Raw genomic sequence first — 6,985 nt, forward strand, 5'->3', positions numbered from 1 at the left:
TTCTTATCAGCTCTAAGGTCTATGTTGACGTTAATGCTGGTCGGCTTTTCCTGAATTCCAAAAGGGAGGAGGGTTTAATGAGGCAGGTCTGACACCTGCCTTCCCATCATGGCCTGAACTAGTTTTTCAGGTTAACTTTGGAATGCCCTTGGCTAAGAGGAGGGGTCTGTTCAGATGGTTGGGAGGCTTAGAATTTTATTTTTGGTTTACAACACCCAGGAGTCTAGTTTCATCACTTAGACACAAAAGAAAGTTCCTATGCATTGAGTTTAAGCTTCAGAAGATAGAAATCTAGACACTGCCCAGAGAAACAGACACAGAAATAACTATGATATTTCCCTGACCCCTTAATAAGTGGGAACTGGAGTGCAGGGGCACTCGAACTAGCCAGCCACTTCAGCCCCGGCAGGGGTGAATTCCACTCACTCATGGGAAGGGGAGCACACAGATTAGCAGGTGCAGGAGTTGGGGCAAGTGCTTTTGGGCACCAGCAAGAGCAAAACTCCGTGCAGGTCCCAAGGCAGCATCTGGCGCCTGTGACCTCTCAAGCCCCAGTAGGAGTGTTACAGTGTCCTTTTAGCTTTGCCATCTGCAGACAGCTTAAGTGTTAATAGTTCAGTGGAGCATCAGCGTGATAGCCTTTTGTGCCCACACTCATGGCACCGAAGTTCTTGTCCGGCATCCAGGAGGAATGAGGTTGCACGAACAAGTTGAAGATGGTAAATGCAGGGGACTTTGTTGCCAATGAAAGTGGCTCTCAGCAGGAAGGGGAGCCAAAAAGGGGATGGAGCGTGAAGGTAATCTTCCCCTGAAGTCTGGCTATCCCCAGTCAGACTCCTCTCTGAAGCTATGTGGTCAGGCTGTCCCTCTGAAGTCAAGCTGCTTCTCCCCAACTTGCAATCGTAGTCCCTGATGTCCAGCTGCTTCTCCTCTCTCTGCTGGCCAAGCCTAGGGTTTTTATGGGCACAGGATGAGGAGCAGGGTGGGCTATGGGCGGTTTTGGAAAAGGCAACATTTGAGCAGGGCAACAGGGATGTAAGGTCTCACTTTGGGCTGCAGTATCAAGAGTTTCAGCTTGAGAGTGGGGACCTCCCCAGAGACCTGCTGTCTTCTGCCCAGAATTTCCCTGCTTCCTGTTCCTATCAATAGTAACCAGGTGTGAACTTATTAATTTAGCCACCCAGTGGCTGTCCCAAGAGCCCTCTAAATCTACAATCACTGGAAGGCCTCACTGAAAAGTCTTCCTTTCTTCTGTGATTAAGGGCCTGATGTTTTAACTTTTAGAATAACTTATTATGCAAATAGTGAACGATTGACATCAGTGGAGCAGAGTTGCCTTTATGAGTCAGAGTAGAGACAAGAGAGAGGTCTGTTCTCTCTCTGGATTAAATCAGCCCCAGTGGAACAGCCCCGATTTAAACAGAAAACCATTTTTAAAGTAGTGATCTGTTTAACTTTTGTGGTGAGCTCCCTCTGGAGAAATATCTAGATGTAGAGGAGAAATATTTCCTTATTATACTTAGTTTTAAAAAAGTCACCTTTTCTTTGACCTTAGTGCCATGAGATTTGGATGCTTTTCAGCCTTGGCAGAAGGGAAGGGGGTGAAAGACTCCACCATCCGAAGTCAGCTTCTCTTCTTTTTACCTATAAGTAAACCATTAAATCAGAATCTCCCAGAACTTCAGAGCCAATGAGACCTCAGACATCACTGCCCCATACCTTCATTTCATGATAAAGGGAACAGAGTCTCAGGAGGAGAAATGTCTTGTCAACAGCCACAAGGCTAGTTAGTTCCTAAGGCATTATTAATAGTTGTTCTGACTCATAGCCCAAGGCCCTTTCACAAACCATTGCAAACCAGACTTTCCAGTTATAAAATATACGTGTTTTTCAGCAATGTTTTAAACATTATATTTTATGTGTGAGCAACCATCATGACAAAGACCATCTTTTAAAACTTATGCTATGAAACCAGAGATTCTCAAAAGTTTCATGCAGCTTGTTCCCAAAAGGCCATCTGATTAGAGTAACATGTATTCTTACACATTTTTAGGATGGAGGAGGAAGCAATTGAAGGGAGATATAGAAAGGAACAATAAGGGGTCTTTTCTCCTTGACATCTTTGCCAAGGCTCCTTGACTCATGAGAGTGTCCAGCCTACTTGAGGAAAATTGTCCAAGAAGTCTAAAGGTTTCTTCCTTTTGAAGTTAATTCAATTCACTTAAAAAAAAATGTAGTAGGCACTGGACATACAAAGATGAATGATACCCTTTATCCTGGGAGCTTAAAATTCAGTGGAGAATGTAGAAGATATACAATACAGGCGGCCCTCCGTATCTGTGACTTCTGCATACTAGGATTCAACCAACCTCAGTCAAAAATATTTGGGGAAAAAAAAAAAAAGACCACAATAAAAATAATACAAATAAAAAAATACAGTATAAGGACATTTACACAGTATTTATGTGTATTAGGTATTATTAGCAATCAAGAGATATTTAAAGTATATGGTAGGATGTGCGCAGGTTATACGCAAGTACTACACTAGTTTATATCAGGGACTTCAGCATCTGAGGATTTGGGTGTATTCAGGGGTCTAGAACTGATTCCTCACAGATACGGAGAGACGACTTGTCACTATATTACCAGATTCAATGTGATTGGTGTCAGAGCAGCAGCAGTAAGTCATTTAGGCACTCAGAAGATGGAGAACCAGTTCTGACAGGAGGAGGAAACTCAAGGCAGGTTTGGGGAGGAGGTGTTGTTTGAGCGATACTTCGAAAGATGGGGAATGAATCCAAGAGTGGAGAGGAAGGAAGAGAAAGGCATTCTTGGCCAAAGACTCAAGAGCAAAGTCTGTGAGGGAAGACGACGTACCATTATGAATGGGATGAAAGAAGGAGGGAAGGTTGGGAACAGAGGGTGCAGCCTGTTCCCAACCCAAAGGCAAGCCTGATGGGAGGCCACTGCTGGAGGAAGCACAGCCTTTCTAGTTGCAGTAAAGAAAGAGAAGCTAGCCCTGGCATCGTGGGCCTCCTTCACCACTGGGGTGCCCTTCCTCTTCAGGAGACCACGGTTCTCAGGCTTCCTCTCTTCACCACAGCCGGCTTGAGCAGGGGGTTTGGCAGATACTCATTCATACTACAGGGTGTTGCCATGGAAATGGATCAAAGTAAGGTGATATCTGGAGAGAACAGTAGCGGCCACTTAGAGCCTCAGAGAGGGGAGAAAGCCTTAATGGAGCCTTCACGCTCTAAGGTGTGGTCCAGAGTGTGCCTACAACACAAGGCACCAAGACAAGACCTGTCACCGGGAACTACCTCACGAACTAAGCAAAATCTCAACAGAACAATGTACACCCACATCCAAAAGAAAATATGCTGGCGTGTAAAAAAGGAAGAAAAACTAGCAAGAAAAATGAAACATTTCAGTTAACTGGCCAACATATTTTAAAATGAAACAAACTTTTAAAAATACAGAAATGTAAGCATTTATTGAGCGCTTACTATACACCAGACTTTGTGCTAAAGGTTTTTGAGGCACACACCTGGAAGGCCAAATCACAATCCAAAATTTGCTTGGTGAGAGTGGAATCGGAACCAAGTGAGCTAGTTGTTGGATGCTGACGGTTCTTGTCATTGAGTTAGGGTAACCAGTTTGTCCTGGTCTGCCCAAGGCTTTCCTAATCATACCAGGAAACCCCTCAGTCCTAGGCAAACTGGGACAATTGATCACTCTACATCAAGTTATAATGGCCCAAAGTTTCCTTCTCTTTTTAGGGCTTACTTGTGGAGAGGACTGATGGTGAAGCAGAACTACAGATTGGCTCGCCCAATTCCATTCCCTTTTCTCATGCGTTTTCCTGCCCTGTAGTAGGGGAAAGCTCATTCTCCAGACTCACTTGCAGCTCGAGCTCCTCATGTGGCTTAGCCTCTGCTAAGCGGATGCAGTGATGTGAGTCTTGGAAGGAGCGAGTGAGCAAAGAGCTGTCAGCCTTGTGTAGGGAGAGGGGACCTTCTGGCAAGCATATCGGCAACAGCCAGCAGGGGCAGGGTAGCTATGGACCCAGCAACTTCCTGATCATGGCAGAGGCCTAGTGCTTCTGGGGGCCCTGCTGGCAACAGCTCCCTTAGTATACCAGTTCTTTTGAGAGGTTCAGTCTAGATTGTGTACCTTCAGCCTTCCCAATGATTTTATGGAGCTATTAGTAGCCATTTATAACTCTCCTTTTGTATAAAGTAGCCAGAGGATTCTGTAATTTACAACAAAAAAGCACAGCCTGATACAGATGGTATATAGGATGCCATCATCAACAGCCTAATAATGGCTTCCTCGAATGCTGCATTGAAAAGAATTTTGAGACCTCATCCAGGCTTAGTGAGAAAAACTGCTCTGATGCATTAGAACCTCTTTTATGGTCCCAGAGAGAGAAGAATTGCATTCGCATCAGACTTTTGCCATCTGTGGTTGACACTATTGACAAAATCATGTATTTTTTCTTTTGTTTTACAACCATACTGTCCTTTTAAGATGTTGTCTGCTAAGGTGTTGATAATTCTGGAAATCAGAAATTTTAGACATATTTCTTTAACCTTAATTTTAGAAATATAAGTTACAACTGTCTTTCATATGAAGAACTGAATAATTGTTGATGTAAATTCTTGAAGAATGTAAATGCTCTGTTGAAAATTTCTTGCTTAGTAAAAATAAAGATTAAAAGATATTTTACATTCTAGTGAGTGTTACATACTCACTATTACATATCTACACATTATAGTATGTGTATATTATATTCAAAGAGTATTATAAACAAAGTGACTAGGCAACAGGGATGAAGATCTTACTCAAGTTTAAATCTATACATCCTATTTCTTATAATCATGATTACAACTTCCCTTTAATATTCAATAGTTTGAGAATGAAATTTTGCTTAGTCCTATATAAAAATTGTAATATGTGTTTGTAATAGGAAAGTATGTTTGTTCAATTGGCTGTAGAAAATGAATATTATAAGAAACTAAATCTTCTCACTTAAACTCCAGATGAGTCTGTGATCAGCCTTTTGGTATTTTCTACTCTACATACTGTTCACATTCTCTTGTTAGAGAACACTATGGTTGGACTTTCTTAAAGTTGTAGAAAGAAAATAAAGCCACCATGACATAATTTAAATACAACACAAAGCATGATTTCTTGAACAATTCTTAGAATGTGCGGTTCCTCATTGTACCACCCACACTAAAAAGGCTTGTCTCTCTTGAGGGAATTTTCTCTCTTGGAGGGATTTTGACTTTCACTTTCACAGGGCAAAAGGGTGAGGCTGTAGCAGAGATGTGATGGGCTGCTGATATCACAGGGCCCAGGCACTGCTTGTTCTGACCCTAGAGCCTAACCTGGGTGAAATCCCTGTGCATCAAACCTGGCACATGGGAGTGGAAAAGGAAACTTATGAAGTTGGAAAGAACTGAAAACAAATTTCCATTTCTTTCTCATTTCATCAAGAGTGGTATCCTCACTAAGGGTCTTTTAGTTGCAAGCAAGACAAATCCACTACAACTATAAACTGATTTTTTTTTTAGGTGGGGGGATGAAAAGGAAACAAAAGGTAAACAGATTAGGAAGAAAGAAATAATATTGCACTTATTTTCACATCATGTGATTGTCTATGTAGAAAATCCAAAAGAATTAACCAAGAAAACTCCTGGAACTAATAAGCAGTTACAGCAGGGACACAGGATACAAGGTTATTACACAAAAGTCAATCACTTCCTTATGGGTTTTTTTGGACATTTCTTTCTTTTGTTTATTATTATACTTTATGTTCTAGGGTACGTGTGCACAATGTGCAGGTTTGTTACATATGTATACATGTGCCATGTTGGTGTGCTGCACCCATTAACTCGTCATTTACATTAGGTATATCTCCTAATGCTATCCCTCCCCCTCCCCTGAACCCACAACAGGCCACGGTGTGTGATGTTCCCCTTCCTGTGTCCAGGTTATCTCATTGTTCAATTCCCACCTACGAGTGAGAACATGCGCTGTTTGGTTTTCTGTTCTTGTGATAGTTTGCTAAGAATGATGGTTTCCAGCTGCATCCGTGTCTCTACAAAGGACATGAACTCATCCTTTTTTATGGCTGCATAATATTCCATGGTGTATATGTGCCACATTTGATTAATCCAGTCTGTCATTGATGGACATTTGGGTTGGTTCCAAGTCTTCGCTATTGTGAATAGTGCCACAATAAACATACGTGTGCATGTGTCTTTATAGCATGATTTATAATCCTTTGGGTATATACCCAGTAATGGGATGGCTGGGTCAAATGGTATTTCTAGTTCTAGATCCTTGAGGAGTTGCCACACTGTCTTCCACAATGGTTGAAATAGTTTACAGTCCCACCAACAGTGTAAAAGTGTTCCTATTTCTCCACATCCTCTCCAGCACCTGTTGTTTCCTGACTTTTTAATGATCACCATTCTAACTGGTGTGAGATGGTATCTTATTGTGGTTTTGATTTGCATTTCTCTGATGGCCAGTGATGACGAGCATTTTTTCATGTGTCTGTTGGCTGCATAAATGTCTTCTTTTGAGAAGTGTCTGTTCATATCCTTTGCCCACTTTTTGATGGGGTTGTTTGTTTTTTTCTTGTAAATTTGTTTGAGTTCTTTATAGGTTCTGGATATTAGCCCTTTGTCAGAGGAGTAGATTATAAAAATTTTCTCCCGTTCTGTAGGTTGCCTGTTCACTCTGATGGTAGTTTCTTTTGCTGTGCAGAAGCTCTTTAGTTTAATTAGATCTCATTTGTCAATTTTGGCCTTTGTTGTCATTGCTTTTGGTGTTTTAGACATGAAGTTCTTGCCCATGCCTGTGTCCTGAATGGTATGCCTAGGTTTTCTTCTAGGGTTTTTATGGTTTTAGGTCTAACATTTAAGTCTCTAATTCATCTTGAATTAATTTTTTTTTTTTTTTTTTTTTTTTT

The sequence above is a fragment of the Theropithecus gelada genome, chromosome 4, assembly GCF_003255815.1.
Source record: "Theropithecus gelada isolate Dixy chromosome 4, Tgel_1.0, whole genome shotgun sequence".
Lineage (NCBI taxonomy): Eukaryota > Metazoa > Chordata > Mammalia > Primates > Cercopithecidae > Theropithecus > Theropithecus gelada.